The sequence below is a fragment of the Triturus cristatus genome, chromosome 2_1 (assembly GCF_964204655.1).
Source record: "Triturus cristatus chromosome 2_1, aTriCri1.1, whole genome shotgun sequence".
Taxonomy (NCBI): Eukaryota; Metazoa; Chordata; class Amphibia; order Caudata; family Salamandridae; genus Triturus; species Triturus cristatus.
The window spans coordinates 896,955,467-896,977,628 of NC_140581.1; the positions used below are offsets into that span (position 1 = coordinate 896,955,467).

Genomic DNA, 22,162 nt, shown 5'->3' on the forward strand with positions numbered 1-22,162 from the left:
GAGCCATAGAAGTCCCTCCTCGCTGATGTCAGTTTCCTTCGTTTCTGCGTCCCAACGTGGATCCAGGCGAAGCGGTTCCTCTGGCCTGTTTTTTTAGTTTTCAGGCCCTCAACGCCTTTTAGCGTCCGGGAACCGTGTGTGATGCCTACTGGCTTCAAACCGTGTGAGACATGTATGCGGCAGATGTCGGCGACTGATCCACACATGATCTGTATGTGGTGCTTGGGAGAGCACCACGACTCCATGGAGTGCAACGCCTGCCGGCAGCTGAAACTGGATGTCCCGCTCAGAGTCCTTGTGGCGCTGGTCTCCATCTCCAGCGGAGGGGTCCAAGCAACGCCAGTCATCTCATGCTGTGGCTCCCTTTCGGGACAGGCCTCGCATGACCGTGACATCTGGGGCCGCAGCTTCCGGTCTTCGCCGGACACTGGCCCTCAAAAGTCGGTCCCCACCTACCCACCATTTCCTGGTGCTGGGGCGACTTGGACCCAGATGGAAGCCTATTCTAGTGCTTTGCAGGCCAGCTTTGTATCACCTCCTCTCCCTGGTGTGCCTTTGGGCCCCACAGTGGGGGTAGGGGCTCAGGTCGGGGATTCACCGGCAGGTTCGCCCTTGGTGCCGATAGAGTGCCTTAACTCTGGTTACGGAGTTGCTGCGATGTCGGGACACGGCCCTGAGGGGCATCCCAGCCAGATGTCAGGCCCTCCTGTAGCGTCTCCGCCCTGTGTGGAGCTCCCTGCGCCGACGCCGGATGCGGCTGCAGCACGTAGCTCGACTCCAAGTCGGCGCCGTTCCTCCCCGCGTTTTCCCACCTCGAAGGAGGAGATAGAGTCAAAGTCAGCCCGACGCCAGGCTGACCAGTCCTCTTCAGTGGTCAGTGACGTCGAACCGACACCTTCTCGACGTCGGTCGCCGCAGGTGCCATCCCCGGCTGTTCCTCTTTTGGTAAAGGAAGAGGCTCCAGAGGGTCCACCACCCCCAGGGTTGTTCAGCGGCCTCTGAGCAGGTGCCCATGGGGCACTGGTTGGCTCTACACTCTGCGCTGTCGTTTGGTGGACGGATTACCCTGCAACCGTCCCCTACAAATGACTTGCTGTCGCCGCCTAGGATGCCCACGGAGGCTAGTGCTGCTTTTGCGAGAGCAGTTTGCAGGGCTGCGGATATCTTGCTAATGCATCCGCCCTTAGTCTCTCTGCATTTTGATCCTTTGTTGGATCTTCTCCATCAGGGCGCCGTGGAGGTGGAGCCCTTGCTGTCTTTTGGCGGGTCAATACACGACATCCATCTGGGTACTTGGGCGAGACCCTCATCGGGGGACCTCCTGGGTTGTGCTATTGTGCATCACCATTGCCCGGCTCCAGATGACCCTGCCTGTTTGTCCCTCCATCCTAGGGCTCAAGGATTGGTAGCCCAGGCAGCGCTCTCTTCTTCTGCTTCTCCTCCGTTGCTTACTCTCACTAGGGAGTCTAGATAGTTAGAGTCCTGTGGCCACCATGTCTTTGCATCCACCAGCTCGGGACTTCAGTCCCTTTAGGACTCAGTCGAGCGCCTCCTTCCATCCTTGCCAGAGGGCCCTCGTGCTGACCTGGACCTGCTGTTTCGTGATGGCCACTACATGGCTCAGTTTTTCATCTGGTTGACCCTAGACCCCACTGATTCCGTGGGTCGGGCTAAAGCCAGGTCAGTTGCTCTGCCTCGCCATGCCTGGCTGCGCGATTGCAGTTTCCCTGAAAATGTTCTTTCTCTCTCGCTCTCTCTTTCTCTCTCGCTCTCTCTTTCTCTCTCGCTCTCTTTCTCTCTCGCTCTCTCTTTCTCGCTCTTTCTTGCTCTCTCTCTCTCTCTCTCTCTCTCTCTCTCTCTCTCTCTCTCTCCCTCTCTCTTTCTCGCTCTCTCTCTCATGGGAGATAGGTTTTTCTGTGTGTCTGGCCTTGCCGGTGTCCTTAGCCATTGTACCTCTGGGTACGGTTGGCCGGGTGACTACCTTGTGATGTGCTCGTCTTTCTCGGCGACGCGCACATGGTGTTGCTGTTCCATTTCATTGGGCTTTTGCATTTGTGTGTTGTGGTTCTCACAGTACCCACTATCTGCGTATGTGTGTTCCTGTCATCCACACACAGGTGTCTCCTGGTAGTCATGGTTCTGTATTTCTCAGCATGGTAAAATATGTCCCCTGCCATGCCATTTTTAGCATCCACTGTTGTGCATGCTCAGTTTGTATGCTTGACTCTGTCATATTGTTTTGTCCCTTCTCTGGGACTGTCTCTTGCGGATCCTGTGCTCCATTTCACTTCCTTTGTAGAAGTTTGTGGTATTTTTCCTTTATGCACTGACCATTCTGGGGCTGCACTTTGATTTCGTCCCTGTCTGGACGAAAGAGGGCTCATGCCGTCCTCTGATGGATTGTGGTACCTTTGCTCCCCTTGCTCATGCTCTCGTCCTGAGCTTAATGGGTCTGGTATCAGCCACGCTGGCATTGCGGTCCCCACCGTGTTTTAGTCAATATTATTGATGGATTAGTTCCCTTTGGAACTTGGTAGGTTTCAACCGCAGACCCTCCTCCAATGGGGTATAGCTTTGTTATCTATTCTAAGTTAAGGAATTTGTGGCTAGATGTCTATATCAGATGAAGGAGTTACTTACCTTCGTTAATGATGTATCTGGTAGAGACACAGTCTAGCCGCAGATTCCTTAATGCTCACCCAGCCTTCCCGTTCTGTGAAGACCATACCAGGTTGGGTACTACCCACTTGCCTCTTTGCAGGTGGCCTTGGTCTTCCTGCAGGGTGTTCTGCTTCTCCTCCTTCGGGGGCAGGATGTCTCATTCTGTTTATCTGTTGCTTCCACACCCATTCTCGTCCTTGGGTTGTGAAAGTATGTATCCTTCCACGTTCCTCTAACCTGGTTCTTCCAGTGTGGGGATTTTTCATGTTCTTCTACCCTGCCTTCCACCCTCATTAATTTCTTTCCCTTTACTTTGGGGTCTCCTCCTTGATTACGCTGTGGCCCATTGGTTTGAGTGTCTATTTGGCTGTGCTACAGTCAATAGGTCATTTCTGGGGTGTATGGTTGCGTATTCTCTGGTGTTGTAGAAATGTGGTCAATTGCCATCAGTCATGTTGTTCCAGTCTTGTTGCCCTTTACAGTTACATCCAGTGGTTGCAGACTGCCTATCGTTTGTGATGACATTCATTTCCAATACAGTTTTGCCACATTGGAGGTCATGGCTCTTCGCTTCTGCGAAATTGTTCCTAGGGGTGGGTTCTCTGTTTTCACCCTAAAGTCCCTTACAGTTTCAAGTACTCTTTCTGTGACATACATGGTGATGTTCCTCATTATCTATGCATTATTGTCATTGTTGTTTGAAAGATTTCTGATCTTTTTTGGCACACTGTTCCATATTCTCAGTTTTAGTAGTGGCTCCGCGTTGTGGCTCGGAAAAGATTCACAGAAAACTGACGTCAGCGCGCCTGGGGGGACTTCTATGGCTCCATTGACGTCATATCCGCGGATGACGTCAGGACGGACTCGGGCGACGCCGCCCCCCGGTGCGTAGAGGTACTGCTGGGAAAGATTTTCCGGATCCAGTCTGACGCCTGTGGATATTCTAAGTTAAGGAATCTGCGGCTAGACTGTGTCTCTACCAGATACATCGTTACCGAAGGTAAGTAACTTGTTCGTTAATGGAATACCTACCGAGGATGGACCGTGATTTTACCGACCTCTTCAGCAGAATAGGGCAACAAATTTTCAAGTTGAACTCCACCCACAAGTCCTCCTTTACTTTCACAAATGGGGGTTCCCTCAAATAGATCTCTTCGCAACCACAGGCAATGCCAAATGGCCAAACCTTGCCTCCAGGTTCCTACAGTCCAGCAGCAGTGCACTATGAATTTTTATGGTCAGCTTTGTACGGAGTATCTCCTCCTTGAGGCATTGCATATATTTAACAGCTCTTTTAGTAGAAAGTGTTTTTCTGCTATTGGGGTCGGACGAACTACATCAGAGCGCTTCAGGTTTCGACACCTATGCGGCCTACAGAGAAAGATGAAAACAAAATACACAATTTGAAATCTAGTATCTATCAGCCGACATCAACACCAGTCAAGAATATCTAACTCAAGGTGATGGAGACAAAAAAATTAAGTCTATTTCACAGATTCCCTCGGTGCCAGACAAAATATGCTTACTTGGACACTCATCAAGTGTGTAACTTGTGCTTATCAAATGAGCACAAAGAACAAGAGTGCGCAGTGGGTAAACTATTTAAAAACAAAAAGACGCTGCCGAATAGAAGGGATCGGCGCCTAACACATAAAATGGAGATGGCGGTCGAGGCTGTGTTCTCACATGATGACGAATTTGCTGAGTTAAGAGGAGATATACAGCAACACAAGGTTGGCTAATAATTGCATGCCCCCACTAGGTCGCCTCCGGGAAGTCCAGTGGGGATGAATGGGCTCTGATTCACATTGAGGACATCACACCAAAGGCTACAGAATCTGGATTGAGACAAAAAACAAAATCGAGACCAAGAACAACGAGTAACATCGACCCTGCACACACCTCCCCCTCTACTCCACGATGCGCCACAGCCATCTGGCTTAGGTCGACACCGCGAGCCTAATGCCTCGGAGCTGAGAAGGAATGATAACGTTCTCGATTCTTATCGGACAACAAGGCCAAAAAATGGGGATGGCACTGACACAACACCAAAGCATAAATCGGCATTGAAGAATGTTTTGGCACCGACAAAAAAACAATCAGGCTTCCACACCAGACAAGCCATCATATCCGAAGAAGCGCTCTGACTTGAGCCATTTGCAATTTAAAAAAGCATGGACTCAGAGAAAGGAGAAAGAAAAAGGGCGCTTTGAAAGAAAATGCAGGCCTTTGTAAAAAGACCCATTATTTAAAAGGGGCCACCCACCAGCAGACTCATTAGTGGTCACACCATCTAGGAAAAGAGCAGCATCCGAGGCCACTGAAGATGCGCCACCTTCTGGTAAGGAGAGTACACGGATTGTCGCTGCAGGCAAAAAGGTAGCTATAGGGCACTCAAACCCCTGGAATTGCTAACTCGGTCAGATTACTATGTTGTTATCATAAAGCAACATGGGATGAGATTCCGGAACTAATGCAACATCCCCCAGGGAAATACAAAAAAACGTGGAGAAGCGTTAGTGAATGAGGGCAGCCAAATTTCAAACACTACCATTAGATGTGCACTAGATGTTGCGGACACTGCTGCCAGAGCCATCAGCAGTTCAATAATATTGCGTAGACATGTGTGGCTACGCATATCTGGATTTAAGCCTGAGGTGTAAGAGCACATTCTAAACATTCCATTCTATGGGGAACATCTCTTTGGCTCAGAAGTAGATTTGCAGTTAGAAAAATCAATAAAGATACAGGCACTGTAAAATCAATGAGTGTTTTACAAGTCACACCACAAATGCAGCTGCTCTTTCGGCATTATAAAGGGAAAGGGGCCTTCAAAAGTCCTACCACAGAAAACACCCCCTACCAAAAACATTGCCACCAACAAACTGGGTACTATAGAGGAGGCTACCAAAATAGAAGAAGAGGTTTACCAACAAGAGGAGCCTCTACACCCAAACAATGACTTCCCAACACTCCCCCCTGATCACAAAACACCTGCAGGGGGAAGGCTGCAACAATTCCATCAGTTGTGTGCAGACATAAAATAGGACCGATGGGTACCATAAATCGTCAGGCAGGGATACTGCCTAGAATTAACACAACAACCGCTAAATATCCCACCACAAAGGCACATACTAAATCCACAGCAGCTACATCTGCTAAAGTAAGAAGTAAAAGCATTGCTACAAAAGGGGGCCTTATAGCCTTTTCCATTCAAACATTGCAACAGAGGAGTATATTCTCTTTACTTTCTTATACCAAAAAAGGATGGGTCACTACGTCCCATACTAGACTTGCATTCACTAAATCAATACATACTATCGGAACTCTTACACATGGTAACGCTTCAAGACGTAATACCATTGCTCATATAAGGCGACTTCATGAGTGCTTAGGATCTGAATGACGCACACTTTCACATCCCAATCCACCCAGCACTTCGCAAGTACCTCTGGTTTCTGGTAAGTGAACGTCGTTATCAATTCAAAGTACTGCCATTCAGGGTAACAGCACCAAGAGTATTCACAAAATGCTTAGCAGAAGTAGCAGTAAAGTTCAGAAGGGAAAACATACATGTATTTCCCTATCTAGACAATTGGCTGATCAAGAGTCTCCCCAAATGCAAATGCCTAAAAGACACTAAAAATACGTTCAACCTATTACACACACGTGCTCGCTTCGGCAGCACATATACTAAAATTGGAACGATACAGAGAAGATTAGCATGGCCCCTGCACAAGGCTGACACGCTAATATGTGAAGCGTTCCATATTTTTTAGCAAACTATATGCTAAACTGCAACTCGCCACCTCAAAACCCAGAGACATCTGGCAACCTCTGAGAGACTATTTGAAAGGTGGGGCCGGGAAGGAGAGCACCCAGTAAATATAGTGGCCATAGACTCAAAGGGAGGAGGGGGATCATGAATGCACAGGACAACAGAGGCCGGGGAGAACATCTGTAAAAAGTGGGTAAATGTGTCAGACTGGATTCAATATTGTGTAATTGATTAAACACTGCACTGCATGTTACCCACTGTGACAAATGAACGCACTGTCGCTCAACATGGTATCAAATGTTGCGAGTATTTAGCTGCTGCCATCATTGGAAAAGGTGGGAAACACTGTTGTACTGTAAATTTAACATTAAGAGATGGCAAGATGGCGGCCGTATCCCAGGCCGTGTGAGCTGGCGCTTCTCCACTGGCCTCTACCACCTTCCTAGTATGCTTTCGATGAACTGAGATGATGGCAAGATGGCGGCCGTATCCCAGGCCGTGTGAGCTGGCGCTTCTCCACTGGCCTCTACCACCTTCCTAGTATGCTTTCGATGAACTGAGACTGTCCCCTACCTTATATCTTCAGAGACCGAGCAGTGGCATGTTAAGGCTGATTCTACGTCGCACGCCGGAATTTGGATCGCGTTGTGCTTTCCAGCGCTCTGCTGTTCTGTGTCTGCCGGCATCTCGTTGCTCCGTTCGCGGCATCAGTGTGCCTGCTCTCAGGGGATATTGGCTCGGAAACATGGCCCCGAAGGCAAAGACGGCCGCGGCTGCAGCGAGGGCGCGATCTGCAGCGAGTACTGCCTCTGACTCCACCGACAATCCTGCAATCCCGATTGGTGCGGGAGACCCATCGAGTGCGGCGGGGGGGGGCAGAGGACCTGCAAAGGAGGGAGGTACAATCCGCAATGGTGTTTATGTTAAAGGAGCCGGTAAGGGCAAGCATACAGTCCCGGGTCTCTTTAAGAGTGCTGCCTTAAAGATCAAGCCTCCCTCTGAGCATGGAACAGCAGAGGCAGCCGGGGGAACCGGGGGAGCTGAACCGCTTCTCGCAGGGAAGCACCTATCCCTAATTACATCTGGTTCTCTTTTGGCAGACAATACTTCTATTGGGCTAGAAGATTCAGCAGCGGAGCAATAGTGGCCAGAAGATAAGATTATAAATAAAGTAACTATAGGAAATGGTCATGTGTCATCAGGGTTAAACACGATAGTGAATGGAACTATGGGGGATGTAGTCCAGAGTACTAAGAACCTTGCAAGCTCTGAGCTCTCCCTCCCTACTGTCGATATCTCGACCTCAAAGGCAGTTAACTCCCCAACTGCTAGTGTGCTCGGTAACGAACTTTGTAAGGAGTCTGAGGGAGACAAATTTTTTTCTTTGTCGGAGCACACAGGCTCTTCTCTGGGTGATGAAGAGGATGAGCACGATCCGGAGTGGACTGATGATGGCAGCGAAGTTGGTGATTGGCGATCGAACGAAGTCCTTAATGAGGAGTTAATGTCCTGCCACTTGGGGACGGTGCGTAAAAGTAAAGGGCCAGGTTCTCGGGCCCCTGAAGCTATTGTACCGCCGCCTAGTAATAGCTTTCTTACCCAGAATGGCCCAGGCAGTAGTATAGTACCTGGCTCCTCCAATCAGTCTGATCTGCAGATGGGGGAAATCACGCTAGCATTGATTTATCAGACGATGATGGTGCATCGGGAGGAGGCTAGGCAGGAGAATATTCGAGCACAGGGGGGCCTGTCGAAGAGTACAGAATTCCATTCGCCGAGTTGCCAAAACCTGTACTGACATTGCTACTCGAATCGGAGCGGCCGAGGAAAGGATTTCGAATCTCGAGGATGCCTTAGTTGCGCAGAAGAGCCTAACGGATTTGATCGGTGCTCAGAAGGATGACATTCTTTGGAAATTAACCGATTTAGAAAATCGAGCCCGAAGAAATAACCTCAGGATCCTTGGGATACCTGAGGGCTTGGAAGGCGGAGATACTAGGCAATTTGTTGTCGAATTGTTCTCTGAGGCATTCCCAGAAGTAAAGGAGTGGGATTGGCAGCTGGAGGTATTGCGTGCTCACCGTTCTCCGATAAAGCAGCGGCAAAAGCCTGGAGTTTCTGGGGACAGACCTCGGGCAATATTGATATGCCTCAATAATTGTTTAGCAAGGGAAAAGATTTACGATTTAGCGAGGCCCGATAGAAAGAGAAGGGGGAAAGATTGCGATTTTTTTTTTTTTTGTACGGCCAGACTTTTGTCCTGCCACAGTAGAGCGGAGGTGGCAGCTCCGACAGTTGATTTCCCCCTTCCAAGCGAAGGGTGCACAGGCTTTTTTGCTTTTCCCGTCTAAATTGAAAATTATTTTTCAGGGGCAGACTAGATTTTTTTTTGTCTGAAATTCAGGCTAAGGATTATCTGTGCACCATATAGTTAAGGCTCATTCCGGTGCCTTCCCCATTTATTTATTTTTTTCTCTCTTTGGGCAAGGGGTCGGTTTAAATAGTTTTAAGAGATACTGGGGTCTGATTGGGGTGTGATTCACCTCGGGTTATATTCATGGTTTTCCTCAAGAAATAAAATAGTGAAAGCAGTATAGTATCTATTTAATTATTTGTTTATCTCTTGGGATACGGAAACTATTTAAGGATGACTGTCTCTTGCTTTGATGTTTTATTTATTATTGGAGGGTGCGGGAGGCCAGGGGGGAATGCTTAGCCAGCTCTCATCTTTTGGACTTAGGTCCAGTTGCCACATATGGGTATTGTTAGGGGTGGGTGGGTGAAGGGGGAGGGTTATCTCGGGGAGGCTGGGATTGGGAGGGGGGTTCGAGGGGGGTTATGGGTACTTAGGTTTTGGAAAGATGTTACAGTGATGGCTTCAGTTTCTGATATATGCTTTTGTATAGTTGTTATTTTGGCTACTTTGTCTGTAAATTTGGAGAAAGTGCAGTCTAGGTGGAAACGATACCTTAGATCTCATGGGGCAGGATAAACTTATTTGTTGCTCATGGAATATATGCGGTCTTAACGATCCTAAGAAACGAGCGTTATTTTCTAAGATGGTTCACGCTATGCATGTTGACTTATTATGCTTACAGGAAACACATATACCCTGGGGGAGGCGCGATTGTTTGAAGCTGCCAGGGTATGATTTAATTGTATGCTCCAAACAGACCTCTATGATTAGAGGAGTGGCTATTCTTATGAAGCGTGGGACAGGGGTCTGTAGGAAAATTCGTGAGGATAAATTCGGCAGATGGATTATAGCTGAGATTTAGGTTGGGCAAAGATTAACCATCTGTACGGTTTACGGGTCTAATAGCGACGACCCCGATGTGTTTAAATTCCTAAATGTAGAATTAGCTGCCTGGCCCTATCCACTGTTATTCTGTGGGGATTTGAATATCAATTTACTTAGTGACTTTAACTTGGCAGTTGATAGCAACTATAGTGGTAGGAAGCCCAAGGTGTTTAAAGCACTCCAGGCCTTAGTACAAGAACATGGGTTGGCAGATCTATGGAACCGACATAATAAATTGGATGATGGGTATACATATTACTCTGCCCCACATAATAAATTGGTCAGGCTTGACTATTTTCTCGTATCAGAGCTGCTTGCCGAAGCATCCTCCATCTATGTCTCTTCTAGGACTTTATCTGATCATAATGCATTAATTGTTGAGTGCTCCTGGCCTCTAATTAGGAAGCCCCCCAGGCAGTGGACTTTCGAAAGGAAGCTTCTGTTTGATGAGGCCTACAAGGTACATATAAGAAAATGGTTAATAGAGTTTCTTGACATTAATAGAGGTACAGCCTCTGATCAGGTGGTATGGGACGCTTTAAAGGCTGCAGTTCGCGGAGAGACTAAAAGTTTCTCTTCATTTCGGTGGAAGCAAGAGCAAGAGCAATTGAATTGTCGTATGGAGGAGCTTAGATTAGCAGAATTAGAACTAGCCTCTAAAATTAAAAATGCCTGTGATGTAGAACACGCCCAGCAAGTTGTAGCTATATTAAAATCTAAATTTTTGGAGTCTTTCGGCGTAGACTTAGCTGCTAAGTATTTACAATATCGTACCAATTCGGGAAGGGTTTTAGCGAAGAGGCTCCATCAGAAAAGCGTACAGAGTCGTGTCACGCGAATACAGGATGAAAATGGTATGGTTAAGGATACTCCAGAAGGAGTAAATGGAGTATTTTTAAAATTCTATGCAGAGCTTTATACTAAGGACATTGAGAGCAGCCAGGTAGAATCAGAGATTGGGGACTTTTTATCGAGCCAAAATACTTCTAAGATATCACCTGAACAGAACAAATTATTATCTGCCCCTATCTCATGGGAGGAGGTGGTACTAGCGGTCAAAGCATTGGCCAATGGCAAGGCTACAGGCCCAGACGCTGTGCCTCTCGAGTTCTATACGTTTTTTTTAACAGAGATTCGGCAAGATCTCCTTGCTGTTTTTAGGGCTGCTCAGAAAGGAATGGTCCCTGACTCATGGCGGCAGACTACGATTGTCTTGTTTAAAAAACAAAAGGTAAGCCAGAGTTGTGCCCATCATCTTTTCGGCCAATTTCTCTTATTAACAGCGATTCCAAAATATTTTCGAAAATATTAGCCACTAGACTAGTCGAGGTAATAGTCCCATTAGTATCCCTGCGCCAACATGGATTTATCCCTGGCCGTGACACTGCAGACCATGTTCGGCGTGTCATTGCACTATTGGATTGGGCACAGGCCATGGCTTCTCCCCTCGGGGTGATCCTGTTGGACGCTGAGAAAGCGTTCGACAGGGTCTCCTGGGGGTTCTTGTGGGCCGTGCTCAGGTGGAAGGGCTTTAGTACTGAATTTATCCACGCTGTTCAGGCACTGTATATCTCTCCAGAGGCAGCACTTCGTATTTCGGGCCAGATAACCGATTATTTTAATATTAGTAGGGGCACTCGACAGGGGTGTCCGTGTTCCCCCTTATTGTTCGCCCTATATATTGATCCGTTTCTAAGTAAAATTGAAGGGGATAGGAGTATAGTACCTATAAGAGTTGGCACCACAGAGTATCGAGCCCTTGCCTATGCAGATGACATTGTTGTGTTAACGTCGGATGTCTTTTCTGCACTTCAGGTACTTAACGTGTCTGCAGCACAATTTGGCTCAGTGTCTGGGTATAAGTTAAATGTGGCTAAGACCCAGGTTGTTCAAACGACAGATATGTCATACTCTGGGCCTTTAATAGTTAGGGAAGCAACGTATCTTGGGGTAAGAATTTCAGCGGCAGTCGACGCTATTCCGGATTTAAATATTCTTCCGGTTATAGACACAGTAAATACTAAACTTGAACGATTGGATCATTTACATTGGTCTCTTTACGGCCGATGTAGTGTTCTTAAAATGCTTATATTGCCAAAGTTCTTATATCTCTTTAGGACAATTCCTTTAGTAATATCTCAAAGCAGTTTGGCTAAGGCAGATAGGATCTGCTATAGGTTTCTGTGGGGGTATAAGCGCTCTCGCAGGGCTGCCAAGTGGATGTGCCTTCCTTTGAATCGAGGCGGTTGGGCAGTACCTAATCTGGTGCTGTATTATTGGTCTGCAATAGTACAGACTTTGGGAGTGCCGCTTCTAGGTAATAGATTCAAAGTTTCGCTATGTAATTATCCTACTATTTTTGAGATTGGTTTAGGCACTGCGGCTGAGGGTATTCTGGTTAAAATTCTAGAACAGAGTTACTTTAAAAAAACTAGATTCAAGGTAATTAATGCCATGTTCCTAATCTGGCAGCGAATTCGGCGGAAATTGTCCATTCACCAGTTTAACGTATATACTCCTTTTAAAGCATCCCGACTTTTTTCACCCTCTATTTGCCAAGATCTGGTAATGTCTAGATGGCAAGTACAAGGAGTTCAGGTTATTGGAGATTTGGTGGGGGATGGGCAACTGCTATCTTTTTCAGGCTTGAAGGATAAATATCAGCTCTATCCTCATGATTTTTTTAAATACCTTCAGGTTAGAAGTGTGTTGTTTGCACAGCTTGTAGGAAATCCATTACTATTCGATAAAATAGAGATTTTTGAACTCATTCGGAAGAAAGCCAAAATAGGTATGATATATCCGCATTTACTATCTAGCCTACCGGATGATCTATGTGCACAAGGGTCAAGGTGGGCAGATAAATTAGGGAAGACGGGTATGGATTTAAACCCGGCTTTGGAGTTCGCAAGTAAAGTTTTGGTCTCTGGTAGTCTTCGGACTCAAAGTTATATGTCAATGTTCGATCTTTATTATACACCTGCAAGAATTGGAAAATGGGGTAGTAGTAAAGGGAACCATTGCTCAAGGTGTGGGTTATACGCAGCAAACGCAAGCCATATGTTTTTTTCCTGTCCTAAATTGATTGAATTCATATCAGATATAGAACGCTTTATTAATTTTATGTTAAAGATTCAATGTACCTTGACACCTGAGATGGTGATAATGGGCTATGATGGGGTAGTATCTTTGGGCAATTCATGGTATACGTCTGCGTTTTTGGTCATTGCTATGTCCATGATCCGTTTATGTATAACTTCACAATGGCTTTCTCCTGAAGCCCCGACATTTATTAACTGGAGAACTAGACTGCTTGCTATCCATAAACTTGAATCTTCAGTCTATTCAATAAAGGGTAGGCAGAGGCGGGAGCTTGCTTCTAAGATATGGGCTCCGGTGGAGAAATGGATTAATTAGCCACGTTACTTTTTCTTAATGTTATTGAATATGTTTTTGCATATGAGAAGCAATAACTAGTTTAATTGTATCTTAGACTGAAAGCCATGACTGTATTGTTTGTTTGTGTACTTATGAAAATACAATAAAAATATTAAAAAAAAAAAAAAAGAGATGTAAAACAAATAAAGGTTTTTAAGAAACTGTTACACAAACTGAGGTTCACAATCAATGCTACAAAATCCTATCTTCTACCGCTCCAAATACCACCTTATCTCGGCGCCATACTAAATTCAATCTCTGGGACAGTATACCCCAATCCACAGAGGGTTCTCAATCTCCATAACCAACTGGTTCTGTTTCAACCATATCGTCGCCAATCAAAACAGTGATGCGACTTCTCGGTATGATGGCTTCTTGCATATCAATAGTTCCTCAAGCAAGACTACATATGAAACCCCTACTTGAGTGCTTGGCACTACAATGGTCACAAGCAGGGGCAACATCAAAGATCTTGTGTTGGTTTTAAGCACAGTCCATCAGGTCCTACAATGGTGGAACACCTAGAACACACTAGAAAGGAGAGCCTTCAAGGACCTAATCCCCCATGTAACAATGCATCACTCATGGAATGGTGGGACATTGCTGTTGTGTGGACCAATGTCCCTGAACCTCAAACGTTACACATCAACATGTTAGAACAGTTAGCCATCCATATGGCTCTCAAAGCATTCCTACCCAACATAACGGGGAACAATGTTCTTTAACGAATAGACAATTTGACCCTCGGTCTAGGTCCACTCTCTCCACGCAGCTGTGCTGTGCCGTCTCTTGCCTCCAGGCCCGACCTTCTTGGGATGTTCGAGGCTGCTGTCCGCTCCTCTGCCTGCTCCAACTGGAACCAGACTGCCTGCAACCACCGTAACCTTTCTCAGCCATTTTCTTTGTTCTTTAATTGTTGTGCCACTGTTATTGTGCCCATCTGTGTCTTGCTCTAATTCCACCACTGTTTTTTTTTATTTTCTCGTGCCTGCCTGTTCCTTACGCTGCTGCTGCCCCTGGGCCCCCCACACCTCCTGAAATTCCCCACCAGAATTCCCCCGCTCCTGCCTCCCAGCCTCTCCTCCCTCCCACCTCCCCTACTTAATGGTGGCCGCTGCGTGATCACGCAACGGATGAGCGCAGCAGGCGCGCAAAGGACTCCCCAAAGGCACGCCCATCTGCGCCCGACCGCAGCCAGCGCCAGGAACCCTGGACCTCCCACAATCCATTGCTACGACACCACCACCCTCCTCGCACTCAACCCTGGCAGACTTGGAGAATGTCAACAGGCCTCACCGAACATGACCCATGGCTGGTTCTCCTGCCTCCACTGCTGCCAGACCCTCACCACCAGCACCAGCGACACCCTAAAATGCATCCTCCTCAACGTACGCTCCGTACACAAACACGCCATGGAAATCTGGAACCTACTCGACTCTCTTATCGCCCGACATCGCCTTATTCACAGAGACCTGGACCAACGCATCCTCCGCCCCCGACATCAGCACTGCCATCCCAGACGGATACATGATCCAGAGGAAAGACCATCACCCACAAGGGTACCCTCCGCCTCACCAACTCCAGCGAAACCTTCCCCTCCGCCGAACACCTGCACTTCTAGACCCAGACCACCACTTAAGCCACACTCCGAGGAACCCTCTTCTACAGACCCCCGGCCCACAAACACCCTTTGCCACCACCATCACCAACTTCATAGCACCCCACGCCATCGCCTCAACAAACTACATACTCATTGGAGACCTGAACTTCCACCTCGACAACCCCAGCGACCCCAACTCCACTATACTTCGTGACAACCTCGCCAGCATCGGACTTAAACAACTTGTCGACACACCGACCCACAGAGCAGGACATACCCTAGACCCCATTTTCGCGGCAGGAAACCGCATCCAATTCAGCCACACAACGCAGCTGCCATAGACCGACCACCACTACATACACTTCGCCATCAACAAGCCCAAGGCACCCAAACCAGCCCTACGCCCACCACGAAGGAACTGGTGCAAGGTTACCGATGAGCAACTTGACTCCACTCTCACCTGAGACCACCACACCTGGGCACCTGACGCAAACGACGCAGCCAGAGAACTCCACACTTGGATCTCCAACTGCGCAGACGAGTTCGCCCGCTACGCAACCCCGGCAGACAACGCCCCAGGAAAGCCGCCTGGTTCATCACCGCTCTCCAAGAAGCCAGACGCACCTGCAGACGCCTGGAGAAGAACTGGAGAAACCCCAAGACAACCGAAAACCAAACCACCTACAAGGACGCCATGACGGACTACCACAACCAGATCAGAGCCACCAAGAGGAACTTCATCCACTATAAAATCCTGGCCAACTCCAAGGAACTTTTCAGTGTCATTCAAGATTTCACCAACCCACGCAACGAAGCCAGACATCCCCCCATCCCAAGACCTCTGCGAGAAGCTGGGAACCTATTTCCACCTCAAGATCAAAAACCTCTCTGACAACCTCATCGACCATCCACCAGGCGCCACAGATGGCCCCCGCCCCCCAGAAACACCAGCCAGCCCACCATCCCCAACTGGACACCAATCACGGCCTCGACCATGAAAAGCATCCACTCGGGGGGCCCCCACTGACCCCTGCCCCCTCACATCTACCACAGAGCTGCGGCTGCCATTGCACCCGAACTACAACGCACCATCAACACCACCTTCAAAACAGGCACCTTCCCAGACGACTGGAAGCGCGCAGAAGTCAGACCTCTGCTCAAGAAGCCCACAGCTGACCCCACTGACCTCGAACTATCGGGCCATCTCGCTCCTCCCCTTAGCAGCCAAAGTTGCAGAGAAAGTAGTCAACAGGAAACTGACACGATTCATTGAAGAGAACGCCGTCCTCAACCCGTCCCAATCCGGATTACGAAGCAACCACAGCACAGAGACCGCTCTACTCGCCGCCACAGATGACATCCGCGCCCTCCTGTGCAAGGCCACTGCACAGCTCTCATCCTACTCGACCTATCAGCGGCCTTTGACAGTCTCCCACCGCACACCAGTCGCCAGACTACTCGATGCAGGCATACAAGGAACAGCCCTGGACTGGATCTGATCATTCCTCACTGGAAGAAGCCAAAGGATCAGACTCCCACCCTTCCTCTCCGACCCCATGAAAATCACCTGCGGAGTCCCACAGGGTTCCTCCCTGAGCCCCTCCCTCTTCAACATCTACATGGTCCCCCTCACAGCCATCGTCCAACAACAATGCCTCCACATCGTATCCTACGTTGACGACACCCAGCTCATCCACTCCCTCACCAAAGACCCCACCACTGCCAAACTCAATTTCCAGAAAGGAATACAAGACCTTCGCAGTCTGGATGACCAACAGCTGCCTGAAGCTCAACGCTGAAGACAGAAGTCCTCGTCCTCGGTACCACCCTTTCTGCAGGGGACAGCACCTGGTGGCCGACAGCCCTTGGAAGCCCACCTACCCCCTCAGACCATGCCACGAACCTCAGCATCGTACTCGACTAACCATGAACCGACAGGTCAACGCCGTCACCTCCAGCTGCTTCAACATCCTTCGCAAGACCGTCAAGTGGATCCCCCCCCCTGAGTCAAGGAAGACAGTTACCCACACACTCATCACCAGCAGCCTGGACTATGGAAACGCACTCTACGCCGGCATCAACAAGTCCCTACTCCGCAAACTCCAGACAATACAGAACACCACCGCCAGACTCGTCCTCAGTATCCCCCGACACAAACACATCAGTCAACACCATCAAAGACTCCACTGGCTCCCCGTGGAGAAAAGAGTCACTTTCAAATCCTCACTCACACTTACAAATGCCTACACATCAACGGGTCCAGATACCTCAACGACAATCAACTTCCACATACCCAAAAGAAACCGCCTATCTTCCAACCTCGCACTGGCCGAAACCCCGCGCATCCACAGAGCCAGAGCAGGCGGAAGATCCTTCTCTCACATTGCAGCCAAGACCTGGAACGATCTACCGGCAGGGATCAGACAAGCCCCCTCCCTGAACACCTTCAGGAAGACCTGGCTCTTTGGCTAAACAGATCTGCGCCCCCTCCCCGTAGCGCCTTGAGACCCTCACGGGTGAGTAGCGTGCTTACAATTCCCTGAATTATTGATATTCAGAAACAAGGAGGAACCCATTCCATACAACTATCACAGCCAGCGTGGAACATCTGGAAATGGACAATCAAATCACAAAATTCCCCTTCTGGCACAATACATTCCAGGGGAGGAGAACTCCCTAGCAGATTTAAAAAAAATATATTTTTATAAAGTTTTCATGAGTAAACAAACAATGCTAAAGACACACAATTGATGGACGGAATGCATAACAAATCAAAACATTCACCCCCAGTCAAGAGATCTGGGTTAAATCCTTCATTCTTTTGCTCACCATGCCACCCCAGTTTAGACCTGGCCATATACAAATCAGTCTTGACCCTGTACCTCATGGGAACAGTCCAGCCCGAACTGCCAAGCCAGGTCCTTCCTGGACCGGAAACAAGCATCCTAGGACCGGTTTCGGGGTTTCACCCCTCTTCAGCCAGGATAGCCAGGGAGCCGGTGAATCAATCCGTAGCATCATAAGAGACGTTAGCTTCCAGAGACAGGAGATCTATTCGGAGAAGAGCCCAGATGTCCCTAGGCCTGGAAGTGGGAGGCTCAAGGGAGGCAAAGAGTTCACTGGTCATATCAAAGTACTACATATCTTTCAGCCAATCAGCAGTAGTGAATGTCACATTTGCCCTAGCAGCCTGTGGAAGCAGGATGCAACATCGAGTTAACGAGTGGGGTAATTCACACTCCATTACTACATCAATACTTCCTACGGTGGGAAACGTCAACAATAGATCGCTTAGCCACCGCTAGGAACGTGAACGGCCAAAACTTTGCATCCAGACACTCACCCTCAATCCAAAGGGAATGCACTATGGATGAACTGGTCCGGTATCTTTGCTTACGCTTTTCCATCTCTTCCACTAATTTTTTACGTGGTCTGGAAACTCAGACATACTTCATTAACCATGATACGGATAGCTCCAACTTGGGCTCAACAACCATTGTACACAATGTTAACTGTGCTATCCCTCGTACCTCACGAGAAGCTACCCAACTATCCAAAATCTCCTTTCTCTCAGTAGGGGCATTCAGGCGCACAGATCTTCAACAACTCAATCTTGCAATCTGGCCCCTGAAGTCAGAGTTTGGGTAAATATATTTCCATCCTGAATGCATGAATATTTTAAAGGAGGCCAGAAGACCAACTAGAAGGGCATGCTATGCTTTTAAATGGAAACATTCTGTTCACTACTGTGCTTAAAATGACATTAATTCATCCTCGCCATCAGAATAACCGCTAATATGTTACTTATCGCATCTACAACAAGCATTTGCAGTGCAATAAGTCTCGCATTTACGCAGGTCTGAGCTATTGGCATTCTAAATGACAATGCCTTATATCTATGTTTTAAAAACCAAAACAAAAATAAAAGGCATTGTCATTTACAATGCCAATAGCTCATACACGTGTAAATGCGAGACCTATTGCATTGCAAATGCTTGCTTTAACTTCTATTCTTAAAGGAAAATAAAATACATTCAAGATAGCCTCTACACCTACACGCACATTCATCAATGCCACCTAATTACACTCTACTCAATACCATATAAATACACCCCTCATAAAACCACTATGCCACATAGCAACAATCCATATAAATACACTCCACACCACACAATGCCCATCAGCATCATTTCACTCACAACTAACCTAGTTGACTCCTCTCTCACCTGACCATTAAGGATAGGTGGCCATTTGAATATTTCAACCACCTGTGTTTTTCTCCCCCCTTCACTGTATGCCTAATTATTATGTTTTGCGTATATCTTTATGCTTCCTTATGTCCTGCTATGTCATGCAATTTTCTTTCCTTTGTGTATGTAAAGGGCTCTGATTCCCACGGGTCAAGCTAGCGCTATATGAAACGTTTAAAATAAATAACACCACACAGTTCCCCATCACAGAATTCAGCTCCAAAAATTGCCATTCCCCACCACATAATTTGACAACAAACCACATAATTCAAATTACACAACACATGAATCTAATGCACACCACAAACTTCCACATCATGCCACACAATTCAACAGCACATCACGTAATTAAACTTCATTACATAGCACACCACAAAATACAAACCCACATATTTACACTCCATTACACTCAATACCACTGTACTTTATTCCAGTACTCAATACCAAAATACTATCCACCTAATTCCACTGCACACATGTCCCATAATTCCACTACACAAATCCGCTCCACACCACATTATTATACGCCACACAATTCCACAACTAATAATTTCAATCAAACCCACATAATTCAACTCCACACCACATACATCCACTCCATAAACATAAGTATAAGACATTGTCATTTACAACACCATTAGCTCCAACTTTACCAAATGCAAGACCAATTGCATTGCAAATGCTCGCTTTTTGACTTGTGCCCCGGTATCAGCCAATAATAATTTGAATAAGGAGACTGCAAGTTATTCTCATGCAATGTAAGGGCAAAACGGTGGTCACAGTGAGAGTTACTCTGCAATAACACACAACTCACATTCTACTCTCCATGTCCAGCCACCAACAAGAAGCACAGTAAACTGGATAAAAAGGCCCACCATGCTCTACTCCGCTAGCAAATTAAACACTAAAAGACTTTAATCTAATTTTATACTATCGAATGGCCTCCCACATTAGTTTCCCCCACATTCCGCCGCTGCACCCCTCACCTGGTCTATGTCGTCAGCCATCTTTCAAAACCAGCTCTTTCACCAACGCAGGATTCGAACCGGCAACGCTCTGCTGGCGGAGAAGTGCAAGAGTGTCCTGTGCCGAATCGTAGAGACACATGACACAAATTGATTGATTGGATCCTGGATAGTAAAAGGAAACGGCCATTTTGTAAAAGACGTTTTCGTTGGGCCTCTTAGAAATCAAGTCTAAAAGAATACAAAGACTGCAATTTCCATGAAAATAACGAAAGCAAATCGACATGGCTTTCTATTCTTTGTATGTTTCTCATTTTATGAAACCAATCCATCCTGAATATATTTTTTAATTTGCAAGACGCAGTTTTAAAAGAAAAAAAGTAAATTTCAGATTAATGTGCAATTTTAATACAGAAACTTCAAGCATTGTTAGGCTTGCAATTTCTCTTCCTCTCTTGCATGAAATGTGTCCCCTAGAAACGTGAGCCAATGATAACGTGAGTGGAAACACGATGGACAAGTAATCTGCCACAATACTCTTGGCGGGCTATACATGCCTTGTGTCCTCTAGCCACCCCTACAGATTAATAAAACAAGGATTCCCTTCTCTTAGGTTTAATGTTTACACTGCCTCCGCCATGTATCCTTTTTGCTAAGCCATTGTGCTCGAATCTGAGTGCATTCTCCTGTCAAAATACTTTGTGACGTGAGGTCTTTGTTGCACTGCCGCCCCTATGTTTGCATAATCGCTCTCGTGTCCGTAAGGCGTCTGATTGCGACTTGTAAAAATGCAAAATAAAATAAACAAACCTAATGTATGAAAATCGTGTGCAAGTATGTGTGAGGCAGTATAAGGGAGGTGAAGGTCAGAGTCTGTCGGGCACGAGCAGGCCGTATAAGGGAATGTGTCAGTCAGTGAGTACACAATGAAATCGGGCATATGGGCGAGGTTGTGTGTAAAATCGATTTCATGCAAGGCTGTGTAAACGTTTACATAAGAGGGTGTGAGGAATGAGGCCTCGCATGTGCAGGAAGACGCGTGGAACAGTGACAGCGAGGCATAATGTGTGAGAGGCCGTGGAATGAGACTGCAGCATAGTATGGTGCAAGGCGACATGCGTGTGAGACAGGGAGAGAGTTGAGAGCACCACATTGAGAAACTGCGTCTTCGGTTTAGGGGTGTGTGTGAGAGTTTGTGTGTGTCTGGGAATGAAAGAGATACCGCACAAAATGGTTAATGTGCTGCGAGTGTGGGGGGGAGATAATGGCAGCCGGAAATAGCGAGGGTTGCGAGGAGGGAGGCGGCACTGGTAGCGAGCAAGTGCCCGCCACGTTCACGGTGCCACGGATGTTTATCGCACGGAGAGGGCTGTGCGAGAAGGCACCAGCTTTCTTTGGCACGCTGACTACGAAAATATTTATCTTAAGGCACCCCGCCCGGAAGGTGATGCCATACCGCTCTGTGAGCCAAGCCTGCCCCAACCCACTAGCTGTCCTGGATAAAACCACATGTATGAGGACACAGCTCGCCTCAACCAAGTGCCTCCCTGCAGCGGGACCAACCTCAGATGTTATCAAAGGCAGGGCCAACTAGTGCTTTAGTATTACGATGACCAGAATGTTAAAGCCAAAAACCAGGACATTTCACCACCAGCGCGGTCCCGAAAGTGAAAGAGGACCGCGCTGCAGCCAGAGCATGGGGATCTCTTATCTTTATGGGGCCATGTGTTTGGCCCCATAAAGATAAGAAACTGCTTTGTGACAGCAGCAAAGCAGGCAAGCCAGTCCGGCTTGGAGACAAAGGGCGTAAACAGAAAACCCTCATTTCCAATGGCAGGCCACCGTTTAGCATAAACGGTGATGCCAGCCAATGGAAATGAGGAACGGGGCTTAAAGCCCTCTTCTCAAAGTCCTCTCTTACAAAATCTCTCGCGGAGGCGGAGCAGCGCTTTGCGAGAACGTAAAAGCATTTTTAGCGTAATCTTCAATACACCTACATTTAGCAGGTATTGCAGCTTACCTACAAAAAAAAAAATAATTCCTTTTCAGTGTACCTGTTATAAAGGTTTTTATGCAAGGTTTAAAAAGGGATATTTCACCACGTACCCCACCAGTTTCTACATGGAATCTAAACATTGTGTTAGTAAGACTCATGGGCCCACCCTTTGA

General features: G+C 47.4%; 1 protein-coding gene and 1 non-coding gene across 3 annotated transcripts in view; both read left to right on the forward strand.

Moving 5' to 3' along the window:
• GOLM1 (golgi membrane protein 1) overlaps nt 1-22,162 on the forward strand; it is a 356,993-nt gene that overhangs the window by 245,779 nt on the left and 89,052 nt on the right. The gene's annotated exons all lie outside the window — the stretch shown is intronic.
• On the forward strand, nt 6,331-6,437 carry LOC146866059 (U6 spliceosomal RNA). Its single transcript, XR_014977504.1, has one exon. It is a non-coding gene; the product is annotated as a U6 spliceosomal RNA (small nuclear RNA).